The 21,275-nt window shown below is 43.2% G+C and overlaps 1 protein-coding gene across 2 annotated transcripts in view; it reads right to left on the reverse strand.

Annotated features, from left to right (window-relative positions):
- NLGN4X (neuroligin 4 X-linked) overlaps positions 1–21,275 on the reverse strand; it is a 318,112-nt gene that overhangs the window by 266,815 nt on the left and 30,022 nt on the right. For both annotated transcript variants that reach the window (XM_043570689.1, XM_043570690.1), the window contains exons 2-3: positions 17,250–17,417; positions 12,279–12,365 (exon numbers count right to left, since the gene is read on the reverse strand). The gene's annotated coding sequence lies outside the window, so the exon portion shown is untranslated. The remainder of the gene's footprint in view (positions 1–12,278; positions 12,366–17,249; positions 17,418–21,275) is intronic.

A 21,275-nucleotide genomic window follows, 5' to 3' on the forward strand; every position in this document is an offset into this window, starting at 1 on the left:
GAAAACGCTATCTAATTGTCAGCCCACGCTTTGGTTGACAACCCAAAAAGATAAGGCTGGATTCAGGAGGTAGAAGGCTAGGGTGATACACTGAAAAGAGAAATAATGGTATTTGGGGGCACACAATTCCCCTTACTTCTATTATACGTTGGAATAATACCCTGTTCCCATCTATCGTTGTTTGATTCCACAAGCATTATAATATATCTTGACATATGTTTATTTCCCATATAGGATGTCTAGATGTACTTATAATTTGAATCAATTGCCAAATAACAGCAGACTGCTCATGCAGAATCATGTCCTTGGAACATGAAAAACTGCTCACACACCGAAGCAGCTCGGGACATTTTTAAAGAACACCAGGAGGCATCTAGAAAGTTCAGACACATGACACTTAGTGGGACAGTGATGGAGGCAACTCAGATAGCATCAGGAAGTTGGCCAGGGGTTAGCGCTCTCCTTATGTGTCTCGAATATTCCATGACCAACTGAGATAACATGCAGACTCTATGACCTACTTTAGCACAATCAAGTGCTATCACGTTCATGCACCACCTTCTGATACCTGAGTTAAAGATCACAATGCGCTTTGCTGTAAAGAGAAGTGTGTCCCTGCCTGCGTTCCTATATGGATTCTGTCACTCTATACTCCTTCCGGGAAGGCACATCTCCTGTGAGCCTTGTGCACACGACGGACAAGACAACCACTGAAAAAGAGCCCACGGTCATGTTTCTGGCAACCATCCCACTTGCTCAGACCTGAGTTTCTATCCGTGGAAGACGGACAAGAGATATCTGCCCAACTGTTGGCAGAATCAAACACATATACGCATATGAAAGCAAGGTTGAAAACCATAGAACAACAAATGCATCCATAATTATGCCAGTGGGCACTATTTCATTCGTTTGCCATCAAGTATTGCAATGTAATGAGAGCCACGATCTTAACCACCAGGCAAATCACTCAACATCACGTGTACAGTCCAAAACAGCGTGAGAACTAGGTCTCCCTTCGCTGGCTTCTTCTAAAAATGAGTAAAATATAGAAACTCTAAGCGTATATTTATCTTGTCGGTCAGGTGTGTGTGCTGAGATAGTTCACTTAACCCAGGGAAAATAGAGGAAAGCTGAATTACAGGGCACTGGCAGAAATGAACATCAACTCCAGCTGTTGAAGGACTGAAGTAAGGAAGCTCCCATACTAATAAAAACTAAAAAAAAAAAAAAAAAAACCAAAAACCTAGTAAGAAGTAAAAACCAGCCAACCACTGGGAATGGCATGGAAAATAAGGCGTGTTTCAGTCACAACTTATAAGACATTAATATACTCCAGACACAGTGATAAGGCTTGGGGCAATGTCACCTCTGCAGCAAGATCATTCCAGCCTAAACGTCAACCACCTCCCCTGAGTCTCAAGGGCTTTGGAGAAGTCATTTTTCTGGACAAAGAAATTTCAGTAGGTTAACATTTGGAGTCCTGCTACTCTGGTGATTTTTATGGCATTCCTAAGAGGGAGAAACCCAGATGTCTGAATTCCCCAAGGTGCATGTGGGCCCCCTGGTCAGTAACTGAGCGTTCACAGACTGTGATGCCCTCATTTGCTCAGTGTTTTGTTCACACCATATGAGGGAGCAGTCACCGAGTTCAGCATGTCAGTACTGACTCCAGGCCACCTGAAACCCGACCTCTCGGGTCCATCAGATGGAGACAGCAGGGGGACCAAACAGCAACTCCAAATCACAGGGACACCATCCAAGTTCAGGTGGAAGCCATGTGCAAAACCAAGATGGAGAAGGAGGTAGCCTTTTCTTAGCTTACAAGGCTGAGGAGTGGGGTCCGTCTCTTCCTTGCTAAGGACATCTCCTTATGACTCCCTGTCATCTACTAGTTATCTCACTTTTCAGAGCTCACAGGACATGATAAAAATAAATTAACATCCCATCACCAAGATCCCTTGGTTTTTAGTAAATTCACCTCCTTTGGTGTCTGAAAAGTGCTTGTGCAGCTTTAGGAAGGGAGTTCAATTTGCAAAGGCTCCAACACAAGAAACCCACAGAGAACAGCAGCGGTAAGTGCATTTCCACGTGGGCGAGCGCTCGACTAAACCTTACTTCATGAAACGACACCGAAATACCAATTAACATGAAAGACGTCCCATGTAATGCTGGATATGTCCACTTCTTGGAGATCATGAACACTAAACGCACTTCTTTGCTGTTTATAACATAGAAAGTAGCAGCAGAAACTGTATTAAGGAAAAAAAAAAACTCAACTATGATTTCCCTCAAAAAAAAAAAAGAAAAGAAAGAAAAACAAAAAAACCAGAGAGAGATCAGAGTTGCTGTAAACTTCAGGTAAGCGGTTCTCTACATGACCTTCAGAAGGTCTAAACTGCTGACAGCAATTTTTTTTTTTTTGTAATCTTCACTTTCATTTCTTGATGTTATTTTGAAAGCATTATTCTTTAGGATTTTCCCTAAGAGCAGAGCCGCCCTGGCCTACATTTTTCTTGACGTGCAATGCATGTAAAGCATTCCTGGGGATAACATTACTGCACTACAAGGCACCAATATTTCGCTGGTCTCCCTCTAAGCGACAGGGATGGTAACTCTCTGTGCTTCGGGGAGAACTTAATTCTCACCTTGCTTGGTGCATCCACCGTTCTCCAGAACGTTAGGAAGGGACTGTGTGGAACCAGGAGAGTCTAGGTCATTTGCAACATTTGCCGTCTTTTGATGACTGTGCGTGAATGTCAATGAATTTTAGCAGACGCTACAGAGAACGCTCAAGTTTAATGGGTGTTTAAGTAATCGATCACGATACACCCAACACAGACACGCGCGTGGTACGAAACGAATACGAATACATTTATGAGAGCGGGACAAAGTAGGGAGACCATAGCTAAACACCATCGTCACCGCTTCTGCATTAATTCAATAGGTTCAATAATTAAATATTAATTCAATTAATTCAATAAATCATTTTTGACCCTGTGGGGGCACTGTGTCAGACAGGGTGGCAGTTACCACGTTACAAAATATTTTCTATACCAGAGGGATTTTTCAGAGTAGTTGGGAAGTCAGACATTTAAGTAAACTAGACAAGAGAACGCAGTTGATGGAAGTGACCTCTTCAATAAGTGATAATCACAGAGGAGAAAGACGTCCCTGAGAAATGACACTTGGGTGACATAATGACATAAGACAAAATGGGATTTTTTCAGGAACTCAGATCCAGGGAGGAAGGTCTGCTAAGGGAGGGGAAGAAGGCAGCACATCAAGACACATGAGGGTCTGTGTCAATATTGCTGGTTCTGGAAGGTTCCAAATGGTTTGACATGTCTCAGACAGAGCACGTGGAGGGTTGTGAGAGATGGGGTGCCATAGGGGGACAGGGGCAGGTTACCAGAAGCCATACTGGCAGCCCCAGTCTTTGTTCACACAAGAGAGGGTCCTCCCTCCCTCAAGTACAAAGGGTAGGATTCCAGAAGGAGACAGAGTGAAGAAGGAAGGGGCGTGGGTATCAAGATAAGGGAGGAGGGCTCTGGTGGACAGACTCAGAAGCAGCCTCAGGAAGGACGAGGAGACACAAGAGCTTGGCAAAGATGAGAAGAACATCCCAAAGAAGGAGACAGATGTCCTGGAGGTCATGGACGATGACAGCTGGAATGCACCTACAGGTGCTCACAAGTTCATGACCTACTAAGTGTAGAAGGCTGAATAATGACCCCCCGGAGTCATCTACTTACAAATCCCCAGAATCTCTGATCCTAGAGCAATGGGGCACTGACCACTGTACAATCAGAAATCCACACCTAACTTATGATTCCCCAAAAACTTAGCTAGTAATAGCCTTCTGTTGATGGGAAACCTTACTAACAACATAAAGTCAATAACACATTTTGTATGTCATATGTGTTATATACTGTATTTGTACAACAAAGTAAGCTGAAGAAAAGAACAAGTTCTTTTTTTCTTTAATGTTTATTTTTGAGAGAGAGAGGGTCGGAGAGAGAGAGGACAAAGGATCCAAAGTGGGTTCTGTGCTGACAGCAGAGAGCCCAATATGGGACTGGAACTCAGGAACTGTGAGATCATGACCTAAGCCAAAGTCGGATGCTTAACCAAATGAGCCACCCAGGCACCCCAGAAAAAAAAAAGTTCTTAAGAAATTCACAAGGAAGAGAAAATACATTTGCAAGACCGTAGTGATAAAGAAAGAAATTCATGTACGAACGGACCCGGGGAGTTCCGACCCATGTTGTTCAGCGGTCAGTTGTGTGTACCTTCCCACGGCAAAGGGTTTTACAAAGACGTTGCAGATGTGATTAAGTAAAGGGTCTCAAGTTGAGGAAACGATGCTGGGTGATCTGGGTGAGCCCAGTGTAATTGCAAGGTTCCTAAGAGAAGGAGGAGGGAGTCAGAGTCAGAGAAGGAGTGACTGCACATGACTGGTGAGGCAAAGAGGTGCAGTGATGTGGGGTGACAAGCCAAGGGACACTGGCAGACCCTGGATGTGGGGAAAGGCATGGAAATGGTACTCTACCATAGAGCTTCCAGAAGGTACCAGCCCTGGGGATGCTTTGGTGTTTGTCCCCGACAACTCACCTCCAGAGCTGTATTTATGAATGTGTGCTATTCAAACTGTTAAGTCTGTGATCATTTGTTATAGAAGCCGTGAGAAGCTAATGCCTGGCAGAAAGAGCAGAAACTAAGGAAGATAATTGCTACTTCTTCATTAAGAAATACACAGTAGGCTGGGGCACTTTTGGGGGCTCAGCTGGTTAAGCGTCGACTCTTGATTTCAGCTCAGGTCCTGATCTCACAGGCTGTGGGATCGAGCCCCTCATGGGGCTCCGCAGTGACCGCGTGAAGCCTGCTAGGGATTCTCTGTCTCCGTCTCTCTCTGAACCCCCCACGGCTTGATTGTGCGTGCATGCATGCACGCACTCTCTCTCAAAATAAGTAATCATTAAAAAAAGAAAAAGAAACACAGAGTAGGCACAGGCACAGAGGCGCGGGTGAAAGAGTTCAAACCCAGGGAACCTAAGAAAGAAATCCGTATGAAAGATCCTCAGGAGACATCCAGCACAAAGCACCTGTGAGGACGTGTTCGCCATGAGAGCTGGTGTGTGCTTTCCACGCCCTGAAACGTCACATCATCTTGAAATTTCCTTTGAAAGCAGTTCAGCCATTTCCAAACAAAGAACTGTTCTACTTCCTCCTTAAGGTATATGATCAATTCATCGGTGTTCAGCTACACAAAACCAAGATGGCATCACCACTGACAATGACATCAAATGGTCCCTATGCACTTTAGATCAAATGGACTTAAATGGACTTCCTCCTTAAATCGGTTCTAATTCTGGTCAGATATTCTAGAATCCCAACTCAGTAATCTTTTACTCCTTTTTAAAAATTTAAACGATGGTTGGGGCACCTGGGTGGCTCAGTGAGTTAAGTGTCCGACTCTTGGTCTCCACTCAGGCAGGTCACGATCTCACACTCTGTGAGATCAAGCCCTGTATCAGATTCTGTGGAGGGCCTATTTGGGATTCTCTGTCTCTCTCTCTCTGCTCCTACCCTGCTCTCTCTCTCTCTCTCAAAACAAATAAACAAAAAAGAACTTAATTAAAAAAATTTTTTAAACAGTGGTCAATGACACATCATTTCCAAGGCTGGTTCTAAGACTTAGAGACAGAAATGGCAATGATCTTTAAATAACCTGACAACCTGTTGATGGTAAACACAGTAAAATGTTTACACAGTAATGGGATGTTTCCGAGCATAAAATGATAAATCACAGTTACTCACTGTCAGCTGCAGTCCCCCTCATTCATTCGTGTTTGAGCCAGGATTTGGTTTAAATATTTTAAAAATGCACACTATGGTATCTTATCAAAAGATTAAATTAGTTGAGAATTGCAATGAAGTCATGATCACAGAAGGCTAAATGTAAATACTAACCAGAACAGAACAAAGGGACAGCTATTATGACAGGCCACCTCTGTGGCCACCATATTTCCCATTGTAAAGCTTACCTTCATTATGAATCTATAACTTTGGAAAGGTAAGAAATTAATGAGGACACGTATCTTGGACACAGAGGGCTCTTCATTCATCTGATGCCATTTGCTTATGACCTTGCCAGATTTTATTTGTTAACCTTCTTCCCAGAACAGCATAATTTGAACAAGACAATCAATTACCATTAAAAGGACAAGTGAAAGACGAAGCATTCCCCAAGGAAGGCTTAAATTTTCTAAGTAATTGAGAAGAAAATATAGCAGCTAAAATAGTAGTCCATTTAGAAGACTTAATTACAGATAAGTCAATGGCAAATAATTTATATTCTTCTGTGCATATACATAAGACCAGAACAAATACTGGAAAACCAAATTTCTAGAATCCACATTTCAGTGCTTCCATGTGGCTCTTAGCCTAGAGTCAAATACCATAAGACACTGCGTTTATTTCCTTTTCATTCCAGATTCACAAAATGCAAGGAAGAAGCTAATACGTACTCACCCCTGGGTAAAAAATAAAATGCTTGGTTTACCTAATGTGATACTGTGATTTATAATAAGAAAATTCTATTGGGTCTTCATCCCCCTTTCCAGCAGAGCTCCTAAAACCCTTGGAATTTCCTAAGTGGTAACCGCAAAAATGGTGTTTTTTGTTATGTTAATGAAGTGATTTTTGGAAAGTATCTACCAGCGGATGCTGGTTGCTAATGGAGACATCCACGTGACTGATTAGAGAATTGTAACTTTTTGTCCTACCTCTGACCCTTGGGAGGGGACAAGAGCTGGAGGTTGGATCAATGGCCAATGGCCAACGACTTAATCAACCAAGCCTGTGAAATGACGAAGTCTCCATAAAAACGGAAAAGAAGGGGATTCGGAGAGCTTCGAGGTCAGTTAACATGGAGGTTTGGGGAGAGAGGTGCACGTGGAGAGACTAGGGAAGCTCCCCGCCCTTTGTCCATACGTTCATCCTTTCCAGAAAGCTGCTCCTGAGTTAAACCCTTTTATAATATAATAAACTTGTGATCTGGGAGTAACGTGTTTGTTTGAATTCTGTGAACCAGCCACTTTAGCAGATTAATGGAACCCAAGGAGGGGGCCATTGGAACCTCTGATGTATACAGCTCCAGGATTTTCTGTATAATAGAAACAACTTGCAGCCTCTCGGAGGCTGGTCGCTCTGGACCAGTTTGTAGGGAAGCTTCAGGCATGGAAGGATGCCTTCCCAGAGCTGGACAAAACCGGCATCACGTAGGCTTGTTCCCTGCACATCTCAGCTGAAGGGACAGGAGGAGGTTAAGAGGACTCGTCCAATGTCCCTAACCCATGTGGTCTGCTCAGCCAGAACTAGACCCTGGCCCACTTCGAAGCACCGGGTTGAGTGCGTTGACTTGCACTGACTCAACATTTCCTGAGAATGCCCTGTGTGCCATGCACCGTGCTAAGGATAGGGAAGAGTGAAGAATTTTCACTTAAATTTTGCAAGTGCATATAAAGGACACTGGGAAGGTTCACGTAAGGGGACGATGAGTGATGCTGAAGTCCAGTGTCCTAACCAACTTGATGTGGATTATGTTACACTTAGTGTCACCAAGGTCCTAAGTTTTTGCCTTGCCCCCTCACCCCACGTCATGGTTAAACAAAGTAATACTTCAGGACACCACGGACAATCGTGTTTCAGCATTCACTGGGGAAAGGGACGAAGTAGGGTGTATGAAAAGAACATTCTTAAGCAAAAGATCCTCAATCATCTACAACTGAAATATATTTTGTTAATCGTTACTACCAGAGCATGCCAAGTATGACATCCGATAACCTGCAGGAACAAAACAAAACGATGCCATTCCCTATGGATATTAATTACCCACTTGAAGAAAGCGTGCTGAGTCAGAATTATCTCGCTCTCCGATTCTCCAACACACCAAACATGGAATCAATGAACTCCCTGGTTTTGACTTCATAAAATGCACTTTGTTAAAAAGGTGAGTGAAGCAGAATAAAAATCCCAGTAAGTGCCTGCAGTTAATCAAAGGTTGTTTTTCTAGATCAGGAAACAAATGGACTGGGGCATGGCAAAGCCAGGCAAGGGGGCTCCCCATGGTTGGCTGCCTTCATTGGGAACCTCACCCTTAACCAACAGAGCACTGAGCACAGACGGCCACCACAGCCAGAGAGGACGCACGCTAATTGGCGTGTGTCAGCTGCATCACATCTGTTGTGTGGATTGGTGGCCGTCAAATCTCTCCCTGGTGCATAGAGATTTCACAGGGGACATTCCAGAATGCTCCCAGACCCCACTGATGCATGCATTCCAGACTGCAGGTTACAAACACCTGCTGTCTGTTTAAAAGGTTGAAGAGGACGCATTAATAGAATTCCCGATGTGAAAACATACATACGTATATGCATGTATTATATATATGCCTCTAATAATTGGTTTTATATTAATATATATGACTAATTTGTGAATCCAGGGTGTTCACCATGAATCGCACTCCCACCCTCCAAAGAATCCCGCCATGCCCTAAAGTACAGATTGGTAAGTTCATTGTACAGGGTCATATAATAAGTATTTTTGGCTACCAGGCCCTGTGCTCTGGGACAATCATTTAACTCTGGGGCAGTAGTGTAACAGAGCCGTAGACAAAAAAGTAAATGCCAGGGGCACCTGGGTGGCTCACTGGGTTAAGCACCCAGCTCTTGATATTGTCTCAGGTCATGATTTCATGGTTTGTGGGACCGAGCCCTGCATGGTCTGTGCTGATGGTGCGGATCCTGCTTGGGATTCTCTCCTTCTGTCTCTCCCCTCCATCCACTCACACTCGTGCCCTTTCTCTCTCAAAATAAATAAAGAAACCAAACAACAAAACAAAAAAAACCAATGCCAACACCAACAACAAAACAAAAACCCGTAAATGCCAGAGTGTGGCTGTGTTCCAATAAAACTTTATAAAAACAGGTGACTTCCCAGTGGCCATAGTGGGCTCACCTTATGCCTTCACGTGTCTCATGGTCATTTACTCAAAAGCTGAGTTTATGTATGTCTTCCAGAGATCAATAAAATAAGCTTACACATAAATAACTTATAAATAGTGTATAATGATCTACTTTACTAGATACACTTGCCCCTTTTTTCTACTCTGAAATATATCGCTTTGGCAGAAAAGCAGCATTACATCAGGGGGGAAAAATAGGCAGTATTATATTGGTACAAAACAAACATTACAGGTCCAAAAAATAGTTGAAAGGAGAAGGATCAAAGAGACCCAAGAACAATTTAGATTTACATTATATGTAATATGTATGTATGTCATATACAACATTACATATATTTGCATTATTATTATATTTATATATATTCTATACCATTACATTTTTTAATTTTTTTTAAATTAAAAAGAAATTTTAACGTTTATACATTTTTGAGATACAGAGAGACAAAGTGTGAGCTGGGAGGGGCAGAGAGAGACGGAGACACAGAATCCGAAGCAGGCTCCAGGCTCTGAGCTGTCAGAACAAAGCCTGATGCGGGGCTCAAACCCACGAACTGTGAGATCATGACCTGAGCCGAAGTCGGACGCTCAACCGACTGAACCACCTAGGCGCCCCTTAAACTTTATCATTATATTTAAGTCTGCTTCCCAACTGGTGCACCAAATGGATTTACAGAACTACTCTGCGTCCCTCCGAATCACAAATTGTTTAACAAAACATTCACTGGGATAATGTGTTCAGGACTAAATAGGCTGTAAACAAACCATCTCAACATTGGAATGTATTATTAGTCCCTAGGATTGTCCAGATCATCAGGATGTGTTCAGTATACTCCTAAATTGAGTTCCATAGAATACTGAACTTCCTAATCCCTAGTTCATCTATGAACTGTGAACGTTTCAGTTCCAGGACTGCCCTGAAAGGCATTTTCCTCGGCCAGCAGTTGCTAATTGAAGTAAGTCATCCTGGGAATACAATCGAGGCATTTCTACCATCGGTTCACCAAGACCGTCCCCGACTCCTAGGAAAATCCCCTGCAAAGAGTCTCCCTCCACAGCGTATGAAACCAGAAAATGCTCAGTCAACATTGTATAGAAAATGTGACGAAACTGGCATAGGCTGAAATTGTCAAGGATTAAAGAGGCTTAATGACTTCTCTGTATTTCCTAGACAGCTGGTTTTCTTCATGTACGATCCCAGATTCCTCATAGCGAGAAGCCTGATCATCAGGAACTAGCTACTTAGCAGCAGACCTAGATTAAAGCGCCGATGCCCCGATGCACGTGTCTGTGTGCTTTTCCACCAAAGCCTGCCCCCCTTGTGAACAGCAGTTACTCCAAATTAAGACCTACAGAGCTTTCCGTTCTGAGAATGCCTGAGAAGGAAAATCCCCTGTCGTTAGCTTTTCATCCAGCCACGCCATCCTCCGGAGACAGTGCAGGAAGTTCCAACGTGGGATCAACGTGCATCAAAGGCCACCCCAAACTGTGACCTCAAAGCACGCCCCGGCTCAGAGAGGCCGTTTAGACAGCCTCTTGGACAAACATGTCGATAATACCTGGTGCTTTCAAATGCAGATTGAGGTGAAGTGCGTACGGCCAAAAAAATAATAAGTGTTTCTAGACTCAGAAGTCCTCATTCTCCTCTCCTGATTGTGCACTTTATATAATGTTCCCTTTGGGTTTCATTATGGGAGCTGTCACATTATGAGCTGTGACTTGTCTACAGCTCGGAGGCTGATGCCAGACCTATTCCCATTGCTTCTCCCTGGAACCAGGACAGCCTGATTATATTAAACAGAGTGCTTCTTGCACAGCAGCTAACCGAAATGATTACCACCAAGCTGCATCGGGTTCCTGTTCCAAAATCTTTTCGTGTGAGAAGGAAGCCAGATAGTTCCGAGACTTCGTGCCCTGGTTATAAAGCAATGCTCGCCCAGGTTGGAAAAAGGAAGTAAAAATGAAAAAGGAATTTACATAATGTGCTGTTAATGATTATTGAGCTATATGCGCTGATGACAAACGTGTGTGTGTCGAATACCTTTGGTAAAATAACCTACACAAGATAAAAATAGCAATCATTTTCTCATCTATAATCATCTTCCAAATTTGCATGTTCATAACAAAAGGGGGACAGCTTCAGTCTTTACTAATCAGACTTATCTTTGAAAAAAAACAAAGTTTGGAAAAAACAAAGTTTCCAAACTTATCTTTGGAAAAAAAAAAACAACCTAGCATTTCTTCATGGCTGGAAATGGGGGAGGAATTTGGAAATCAAGTTTGTTGGGAAGAAGAATCTCATACAAAACATGACCTTGACAATCGTGTAGAATCCAGGAATCCTACAGAAGTTTGTTACCGAAAGAGTAAAGATATGGAAATTATGTGGTCAGCTGTAGAGAGAAGCTTAAAGCCATTTGTGGTCCAAACTGTGGGAAACGTTTGGATGCTGTGGCACTCAAACTGACAAGAAAAATGGTAGATAACGAATATTTGAGCAATATAATCACAAATACTACCTTATCAGGGCTTGCATGGACAGCTGAGCCATGAAAAGACATAAGCATTTACTCAAAACATATTAACACACATCCTTTCTCAAACTTAAGTATGGCGGGGGGGGGGGTGCAGCAGACAGGTCCAGACTCTGAAGTGTGACATGATTTACTTAACAAGTTCAACCACAAATCATAACAGTATTGTACCCATTTCCCCTTCCTTGGGATGTGCTCTACTTATGTTCTCCAGATAGACAGAAAGATCCCGTGGCTTCAGCGGGCCCCCACTGTACATTAGAACCACACGTCTGACATTTTGGATCCCATTCTGCAGGGGCACTGCCGTTCAAGTGCCTCCGTAGCTTGAGATGCTCACTCTAGCCCACTTGAGAAGCTCACAGTGGGCTTTCAGTGACCAATGGACTTGAGGGTAAATTTTGGATCGGCTTACATGAGGTGAATCAGAAAGTTGAGCCTCTCCTCTGGATACCTAATCTATGAGATACACTCGGCACTGTGGCTCTTTGTATGAATAAGCAATTATTACAAAACTCTAAATTTCCAACGCAGGCCATTGTATGTACTCCAAATTAGCTTGAAATCACTGCTTTGCACTTTGGTTCATTTCGAATAGGTTTTAAAAAAGAAAGCTAATCTTACTACCAAAGTGGTCAGGAACAATTGCTAGATTGGATTCAACCAGGCTGCAAATCAATGACACATGCCAGCAGAGGCCAATGATTATTTTTGATACTTACCATTACGGTGTCCTTCTAAGAAGATGCCTTTAAAAATGCCTCCACGGACATATCCTTGATGTCTTTTCCATATCAACACATTTTTCCCTATTAAAAACAAGAAGAAGATACATTGGTCCCCTCAGTAAGAGAGATGGTGTGCCTGCTTCAAAGCCAACGGGATATTGCTCACACAACCTGTCTTTTGGGTTGTTCCAACAACTAGCGGGTCATGAACTAAGTTCCTTAGTAAGTCAAGCTCCTACTCATGATGGGCATCGACACGGGCGTGGCTAAATACAGAGTCCACGTGGAGACACCCTGGTCCTCACGCAGCCTGGCGATTTACAATCAATGGAGAAAGACTGAGGTTTCCAGGGCCCGGTTCACCTGCATGCACGTGGGCTCTGTTCCATCTCCACTGACAATGACAGACCATTCAGTGCGTGTCTATGTGAGACCTAGCTTATTCAAATCAAGACATTTTCAATCCTTGGAAAATTCAGTTTGGGGGAAGAGTCAATGTTTTAGAAACGGTTTATTTACGGGAATAAACAGCCCTGCACAGCGTGTTCGTCCCCGACAGCAGCGGGTCAGGATGGGAAGGACCCAACGTGGTCATGTGTGCTTGGGGATGGGAAGGACCCAACGTGGTCATGTGTGCTTGGGGATGGGAAGGACCCAACGTGCTCATGGCCACTTGGCTCCACTGTAACAAACCTAGTGTCTATTTGAGCAGTGTGCGTCCTGGGAGCAGTCAGCATTATTCTTGTCAACTCAACATGGAATCTTCTCTTTAAAGGGTGACTCTCACACAACACTGCTCCTTCAAATTAACAGCTGAGGTCCAGCTGAGGACCGCAACAAGGGAAGGTAGCTCCTTGTGGGCAGTTTGACAGGACAGTGAGTTGACACGGCCACGGAGGTGCTCACCATTTTCTAGCTCTAGAAAGGGGAGTAAGCGGAAAACGGGAATACATCGTTGGATGCACTTCTCAGGTTACCCCCACGCTGGAAGAATATGAGTACCAAGCAAATGAGGTCTTTGGGTTTCAAAGGAAACAAGCCAGCACGTTATTAAACCGTAGGAAGGCAGGGTCATATTTTAATTATGTTCTGATTACTCATAACAACACATCCAGTTATTAATATGTGTTTCATGAATACTGTTGATTAAAATATATTTGTGAGAATGAATTTGTATGGAACAACAATCATAATTGCATTCATCACAGCTGACCCTGCCATAGCCGTGCGGGGTACTATTATCACATCTGTTTACAGTTAAGAAACTGAGGGGCGCCTGGGTGGCTCAGTCGGTTGAGCGTGCAACTTTGGCTCAGGTCACAATCTCATAGTCTGTGAGTTCGAGCCTCACGTAAAACTCTGTGCTGACAGCACGGAGCCTGGAGTCGGGTTTGGATTCTGTCTCCCTCTCTCTCTGGCCCTTCCCCATTTGCACTCTTTCTCTCTCTCAAAAACAGGTATTAAAATTTTTTTTAAAGAAGAAGAAACACCGATATTCACATGCAGAGTCACACAGCTCATCAGCTGGGAGGGAGGGCTGAGCCTACCCAGACATCAAAGACCACACACTTTACAGTATCAAGGTGCATCGTCAACAAATGAATGAAATAGTAGCCACCCCATATATAGTGGGTCAACATTGCATATCCCGACTGCTGTATGTACTGACTCATTTTATTGTCTCAACAAGCATAGAAGGTAAGGAAGGGCATCATCACCATTAGTTGAAAAAGGTGATTTAGAGGAGTATTAGCCAACTAGCCCAGGAGCATGGAGCTGTGAAAGTAAGGGTGGACTTAAAACGAGGCAGTGTGCCTTCTCTATACCTTGCTACACGAGTCAGGTGGGACAATGGACATCTTTTCTCTCCCACGTCCTCACTCCACACTGTGGGAATCTACACCTCCACTGGTTTTCATCAGTGAAAAGGAGGCTATGTGATATCAATACCCAAGATAACCTCATAATGTGTTAAGTGACAGACACCCAGTAGACGCTCACTGAATACTGGCCATTCTCACATCGTATCATTAATATTACAACATAGAAATTGGCCTTGTTTGTATTTCACCTGATCACACACCGTATCTAGGCTCTCGACTCCAGGCAAGTGTTAAGTACGCAATCACAATGTATATTTATACGTGCTTCCGGAAAGTTCTACAAACACTAGTATCTCATGGGCCATACATATTTTTTCTTCTTTTTAATATTTTTTTTAATATTTATTTATTTTTGAAAGGGAGAGACAGAGCACAAGCAGGGGAGGGGCAGAGAGAGGGAGACAGAATCCGAAGCAGGCTCCAGGCTCTGAGCTGTCAGCACACAGCTCGACGTGGGGCTCGAACTCATGAACCGTGAGATCATGACCTGAGCTGAAGTCAGTTGCTTAACTGACTGAGTCACCCAGGCGCCCCTATCTTTTTTTCTTGTAATAGGGTAGAGAAAAATATTCCTTAATTATTATTTTAAGGTTGAGTTTTGTTTCTGGGTTTGCTTTATGTTGTCGGTGTGTTTTTTTAAGGTATACAATGGAGATGGAATGATTAATCACATTGGCGTGTGTCTTATTTATTGTAAAATCCGATATTATGCTAATCTGAGAGCACAAAATCCACATTCTCAGCATCTAGCGCTTACTGTGTGGTCATGTCCCTGATGCCATATCACTGGAAAGAATTCTGTTCATGCATGCTCACTCTGCCTAAGAGGACTGCACAGGAAAAATGTCTCCCCTCCCTCTCATTGTCCCCCGTCCCTCTCTTACTGGGACCTACCCTCCAACCTGAGTGCAGACTGCAGTACCTTTCCTGCGTTGCAAGGTTAAATACATCCCAAATATCTTTAAGTTTCTTCTTCGAGGATAACCTGGGATGTGTGAACCCACAATGTGACACAGTCCCAGAATGATTTCTGTAAAGAAACGCCCAAATCCTGATAAGCCCGAGAGACAGGCAGGGCCCTTTATTATACCCATATGGCAGGGCACCTGGGTGGCTCAGTCGGTTGAGCATCCGACTTCAGCTCAGGTCACAATCTTGTGGTTTGTGGGTTCGAGCCCCACGTCGGGCTCTGTGCTGACAGCTCTCCTGGAGCCTGCTTCGGATTCTGTGTCTCCCTCTCTCTCTGATCCTCCCCTGTTCATGTTCTCTCTCTGTTTCTCTCTCTCAAAAATAAACATGAAAAAAAATTTATTATACCCATATGGTTACGACACTTGGGGCTAACCTTTGAAATCAAGGCTTACTTTATCTGAAGCTAAATTATAAGGTCTAGTCATATGCCAGAGCGCCTGGGTGGCTCAGTTGGTGAAGCGTCTGACTTCAGCTCAGGTCACGATCTCAAGGTTCCAGCCCAGCATCGGGCTCTGTGCTGACAGTGTGGAGCCTGCTTGGGATTCTCTCTCTCCCTCTCCTTCTGCCCCTCCCCCACTCACATTCCCTCTGGATCTCTCTCTTTCAAAATAAACTTAAAAAACATATAGTCATGTGCCTTATAGCATATATCAAAGGTTAAAGAATATATTCTCTAGATTAAAATACTTCTTATTTAAGATTAAAATATTTTTAACATTTATTTATTATTTATTTATTATTATTATCATATTATATTATATATATTATATTTTATTATTTATAATTATTATTATTTATAATTATTTATTTATTTATTATTGACAGAGAGAGACAGAGCATGAGCATGGGAGGGAGACACATGAGAGAGGGAGACACAGAATCCGAAGCAGGCTCCAGGCTCCGAGCTGTCAGCACAGAGCCCGAGGCAGGGCTCGAAATCACAAACCGTGAGACCATGACCTGAGCCGAAGTCAGATGCTTAACCAACTGAGCCACCCAAGCGCCCCTGTAATCTAGGTTTTGACACAAAAAGTATACCCTGCTATATACTTATCATTTGTAAAGACTTACAGTGTACTTAATATGTATTCATTGATATAGAAAAGAATCTTTTGGGGGCACCTGGGTGGCTCAGTTGGTTAAACATCCCACTCTTGGGGTGCCGGGGTGGCTCAGTTAGTTAGGCATCCGACTTCAGCTCAGGTCATGATCTCACAGTTTATGAGTTTGAACCCTATGTGGGGCTCTGTGCTGACAGCTCGGAGCCTGGAGCCTGCTTCAGATTCTGGGTCTCCCTCTCTCTCTGCCCCTCCCCTACTTGCACTCTGTCTCTCTCTCTCAAAAATAAATAAATATTTTTAAAAAATGGAATCTCTTGTTTTAAGTTTTTTTTTTTTAGTAATCTCTACACCCAACATGGGGTGTGAACCCATGACCCCAAGACCAAGAACCGCATATTCTTCCAACTGAGCCAGCCGGGTGCCCCCAGAGAAGAAACTTTTAATCATAATAATGTATGGCCTGTGATGACAGTTTCCAAATAGTCAAGGTGAATTAAAAAGAGGAAGCACTCATTTGCAGCAACGTAGGTGGAACTGGAGGGGATTATGCCGAGTGAGATAAGTCAGTCAGAGAAAGACAGATATCATATGTTTTCACTCATGTGGAACTTGAGAAACTTAACAGAAGAGGGGAGGGAGGGGAAAAACAGTTTCAAACAGAGAGGAAGGCAAACCATAAGAGATTCTGAAATACAGAGAACAAACGGAGGGCTGATGGGGGTTGCGGAGGAAAAGGGGAAGATTGAGGACGGCACCTGTTGGGATGAACACTGGGTGTTGTATGTAAGCGATGAATCACAAGAATCTACCCCAACCAAGAACACACAGGAGGCACTAACTAAAGCAATATTTATGAGTTGTTAATATATTAGCAATATTATAGTTTGTTAATACATATATATAATATGCAATTTAATATAATTTATAATATGTAAATAATTTAATATAATTTATACTATGTAAATGTATCATTTCCTATTCATAAAATTATTGTATCATGTTGATAGAATCTTAGCATACAGAGAGTACATCAGTCAAAGCATACAGACCTTCTGAGGAATATCAGGTCCGGACAGAAGAAGGATTCATTCCACACTAGGATAATGTTTCAAGGAGGCCTCTCCATGTACTTTCATCTTTACAACTGAAGATTTGGGGGTTCATGAAGATCTTCAGAGCCATTCCAATTCACCCCACGTAGTAGGTCAAAAAAATACCTAGAAAATAAGATAGAAAGATAGAAACATCTTCATAAAAGTTGGCATTCATATACGTTTGACATCCCAAGAGGGTACTGATGGGATTTTATTCCCTCGTACCTAAATAACTTGCAATAAATATTGTCTAGAGATCCTGTCATTTCATTCCACAAGTGTTTTTTGAGTGCAAACCACGAATGAGAAAAGGAATTCCAAAGACGCACGGGACAGCCCCTATCCTCAATGAGCCTGACTTCTCATGAAGGAGGAGGCATCCTCAGAGCAAGGACTCATAAATAACTGCACGACCTCACGGACCGGCAATTAAGGAATAGATATTGGCAGGTTCAGCGGAGATGACAGCTGTAAGAAAATCTTAGGAGCTGGCACAGTAGAGGACCTTGAGAGAGGAGGGCGACAACGGCCATATTTGTCAGAGTCCAGCCCATGGGAAGGAGGAGGAAGAAGGTGCTCCACTGACTGAGCCATCCAGGCGCCCCTAAATTTTTTTTTCAATCCTACGCTTATTCATCCAAAATTAAGTAATTTTGTTTTGAGTTGCAGTGACCTGCTGAATTTCTGAAAGAACAATGAGGGGTTTTCATTTCTTGGGTAGCTATGCAAAAAAAAGGGAAGCTCACATAAGAAGAAAACGTCTGTTTAGGTATCAGGGGGTCATCCTGGATATTTCTAGATGTGTACCTAAATGTTCAAATTAATGTAAGTGACCTCATTTATCTCCCCCAAATTTTACCTCCCATCCCTCAAACAGAACAATCTTCCAAATTATATCCAGTTTTGTAAAGATGCATATTTAATAAAACATGTTTCTGCTTTGGATTTGCTCCCGGTTTTATACAATGTTCAGATTGTTTAATTTTTAGCGTTCTGAAAGCCGAGTAAAAAACAACGAAGAGGAAAATTTCTCTTCAGAATTTAAAAAATAACTTAAAATACATATAATCAATTTTACCCAATTCGACTTTTGCTGAGTCAACCCACAATTCCAATGAACTCTCAAGGAATTCGTTTCTTGCCCACATTGCTAATTGTGACCCAAACCTTTACAACAAAATTAAAAAAGTCCTCGACTCCTCTATCCTGCAAGCAGAAGAGACTTCTGAGCCCGGTGGATTTATAGCTTTCCTGTAAGACATTAAATGATTAAGCTCCAAAATCCTGTAGATTCCGAAAATTTATTGCTCTTAATTTTCCAGGCATGGACTGGAATGGGAAACCTGAGGCCTTTCTCTGACACTGTCTTTGAAAAAATACACAAAAACAATTCCAAAAAGTCGAAGGACATGCATACCTGCAAAAAAAAAATATTTTTTTTTGAGATAAAAAGACATCTAGAAATAAATCACAGAAGTGTGTGGCATAAACCACACATTTTCAGTAAATCATGCTAATTTACAAGCTCAATAATCGAGGTAGAACCGTTTTCCCCTTCGGGGGGAGACTAACTTCCATCTACAACAAATAGGTTAAATGATCAAAGATGTTCTTGGGGCACATGGGGGGCTCAGTCGCCTTAGTGTCCAATTCTTTATTTGGACTCAGGTCATGATCTCACAGTTCATGGGTTCAAGCCCCACACCGGACTCTATGCTGACACCACAGAGCCTGCTTGGGATCCTCTCTCTCCCTCTCTCTCTGCCCCTCCCCTGCTCGCTCTTTATCTCTGTCTGTCAAAACAAATTAAAATAAACTCTAAGAAAAAAAAAAACATGTTCAGGGTGCCTGGGTAGCTCAGTCAGTTAAGTATCCGATTTGAGCTCAGGTCATGATCTCACAGTTCATGGGTTCCAGCCCTGCATCAGGCTCTGTGCTGATGGCTCAGAGCCTGGAGCCTGCTTCAGATTCTGTGTCTCCCTCTCTCTCTGCCCCTCTCCCACTTGCGATCTGTCTCCCTCTCTCTATCTCACTCAAAAATAAATAAACATTAAAAAAAATGTTTTTTATAGAAAAAAATGTTCTCTCAACTGTCTCTGGTTTGACTCCATGCTGTCTAAGAACCCATGATGGCTGGCTTGTTAACGCTTGTCTTCAAAGTGCAATCTTTGACTTTTGTCATCCACTCAGTGCATATCCACAGAGTGTCTACTCATTTCTTCAACAAACACCCAATAAGGGTCTCATCTGAGTGGTACTCACCAAAAGACACACGTTTAAGGGAAGACAGGAACACTTTAAAACACACCTTAGTGGGCAAAAAATAAAAATGCCTTCCAATTTGAGGAAGCACCAAGAAGGAAGTAAGCATGGGCTAAATATGAAGACACTAGAGCATGTGACCCACTTTAAGTGGGAAGAGGGAAGGGTGTTCCAGGCAGGGGAAGCGTAGAGGCAATGTCCTATTTTGGTCCGCACTTAGTTGGATCACAAAATCAAGAGCCAACTGGTATACCAGCAGGGTGGTAATCAGAGAAGGCTATGCCATGGAGCTGGGGAGGTGGGCAGGAGGCTCACTGCGTAAAGCCAAATAGGTCAGTAAAAGGAATTTGGGGTTTATTCTAAGTAACACGAAGCCATCCTTTGTAAGACATTCTAGACGCAGAAGGAGGAACGAAAGGTCAATCATAAGTGATACGAAGAGCCTGCCTTAGGATGCACCTGTATTTCAAGGTATGTCACGTGCTTCAGTAACTTCTTCATCTCGCAGACACCTCTAGATGCAGGCGCTCTCCACATTACTCTCTTACAGATGAGAAAACCGGAACGTGAACAAGTCAGCCCCACACAGCCAGGAAGCATTAGGTGACCTGGCTCCTCTGGGAGAAATTGAGTACCAGAAACGAGTCTGTGTAATGCACGCCAAACTCAGAGAAGAAAGTGAGCAGAGAGAATCCTAGCCTCGTGTGATGGATAAAGTATGGATATGTGTGACATACTAGGTAAAAAAAAAACGCATTGGGCTCTGCCTCTGGCTCCTGACACAGAACTCCTAAAACCCCTGCGATTCCTAGATCACTAAGAGCATCCTTGTTGTAACATTTGATCTACGACTCTGATTCCTCATACCAAGCTCCTAATTAGCTTGGAACTTCTTAGGCAGTAGGAGTGTCTTTTGTTCCAATGAGGCAACACTTAGTGGGCTCCAACATAGCTTCTAAATGAGAGCTGGTCGGCAGGAAAACCAAGTCATGGTTGGAAGCTTGGAATGTTCAGCCCCCCTCCATGCTCTGGGAAGAGGAAGGGGCTGGAGACTGAGTTAAAGATTGGCCATACGTACATGAAGAAGCCTCCATAAAATCTGAAAAGTACACAGTTCAGGGAGCTTCTGGGTGGGTGCGTCCATCCACGGCTGGGAGTGTGGTGCATCCCAACTCCATGAGGACACAGCTCTTGCTTCAGGACCCTCACAGACCTCATCCTATGTATCTCTTCATCTGGCTGTTCCTCTGTATCCTTTATCATCTCCTTTATTATAAAACAAACTGGAAGACATTAAAGAAATGTTTCTCCAAATTCTGTGAGCTGTTCTAGTAAATGATACAATCCAAGGAGGGGATTCTGGGAACCTCTGATCCGTAGCCAAGTTGGAAGAAAGTTGTGGGTAACCTAGGGACCTATTGCTTACAATTGACATCTGCAGTGGAGACAAGTCTTGTGGGACTGAGCCCTTAACCTGTGGGGTCTGTGCTGGCTCCAGTTTGGGTCAAATTGAACTGAATTGTAGGACACATCCTGCAGGTGTCACAGACAATGGCTCAGTGCTGGGGGTGGGGGGGGAACCATATACCTGGAGACAGGAAGTATTGAGTGTGTGAGTAAAGGGGAAACACAGGAGTGGTTTTCTCAACCGGTGTGGTAGAGGGGAATACACAAGTACCCCAGGTTGAAGGAGAACATGAGAATGACAGCAAGAAAGCA

The sequence above is a fragment of the Prionailurus bengalensis genome, chromosome X (genome assembly GCF_016509475.1).
Source record: "Prionailurus bengalensis isolate Pbe53 chromosome X, Fcat_Pben_1.1_paternal_pri, whole genome shotgun sequence".
NCBI lineage: Eukaryota > Metazoa > Chordata > Mammalia > Carnivora > Felidae > Prionailurus > Prionailurus bengalensis.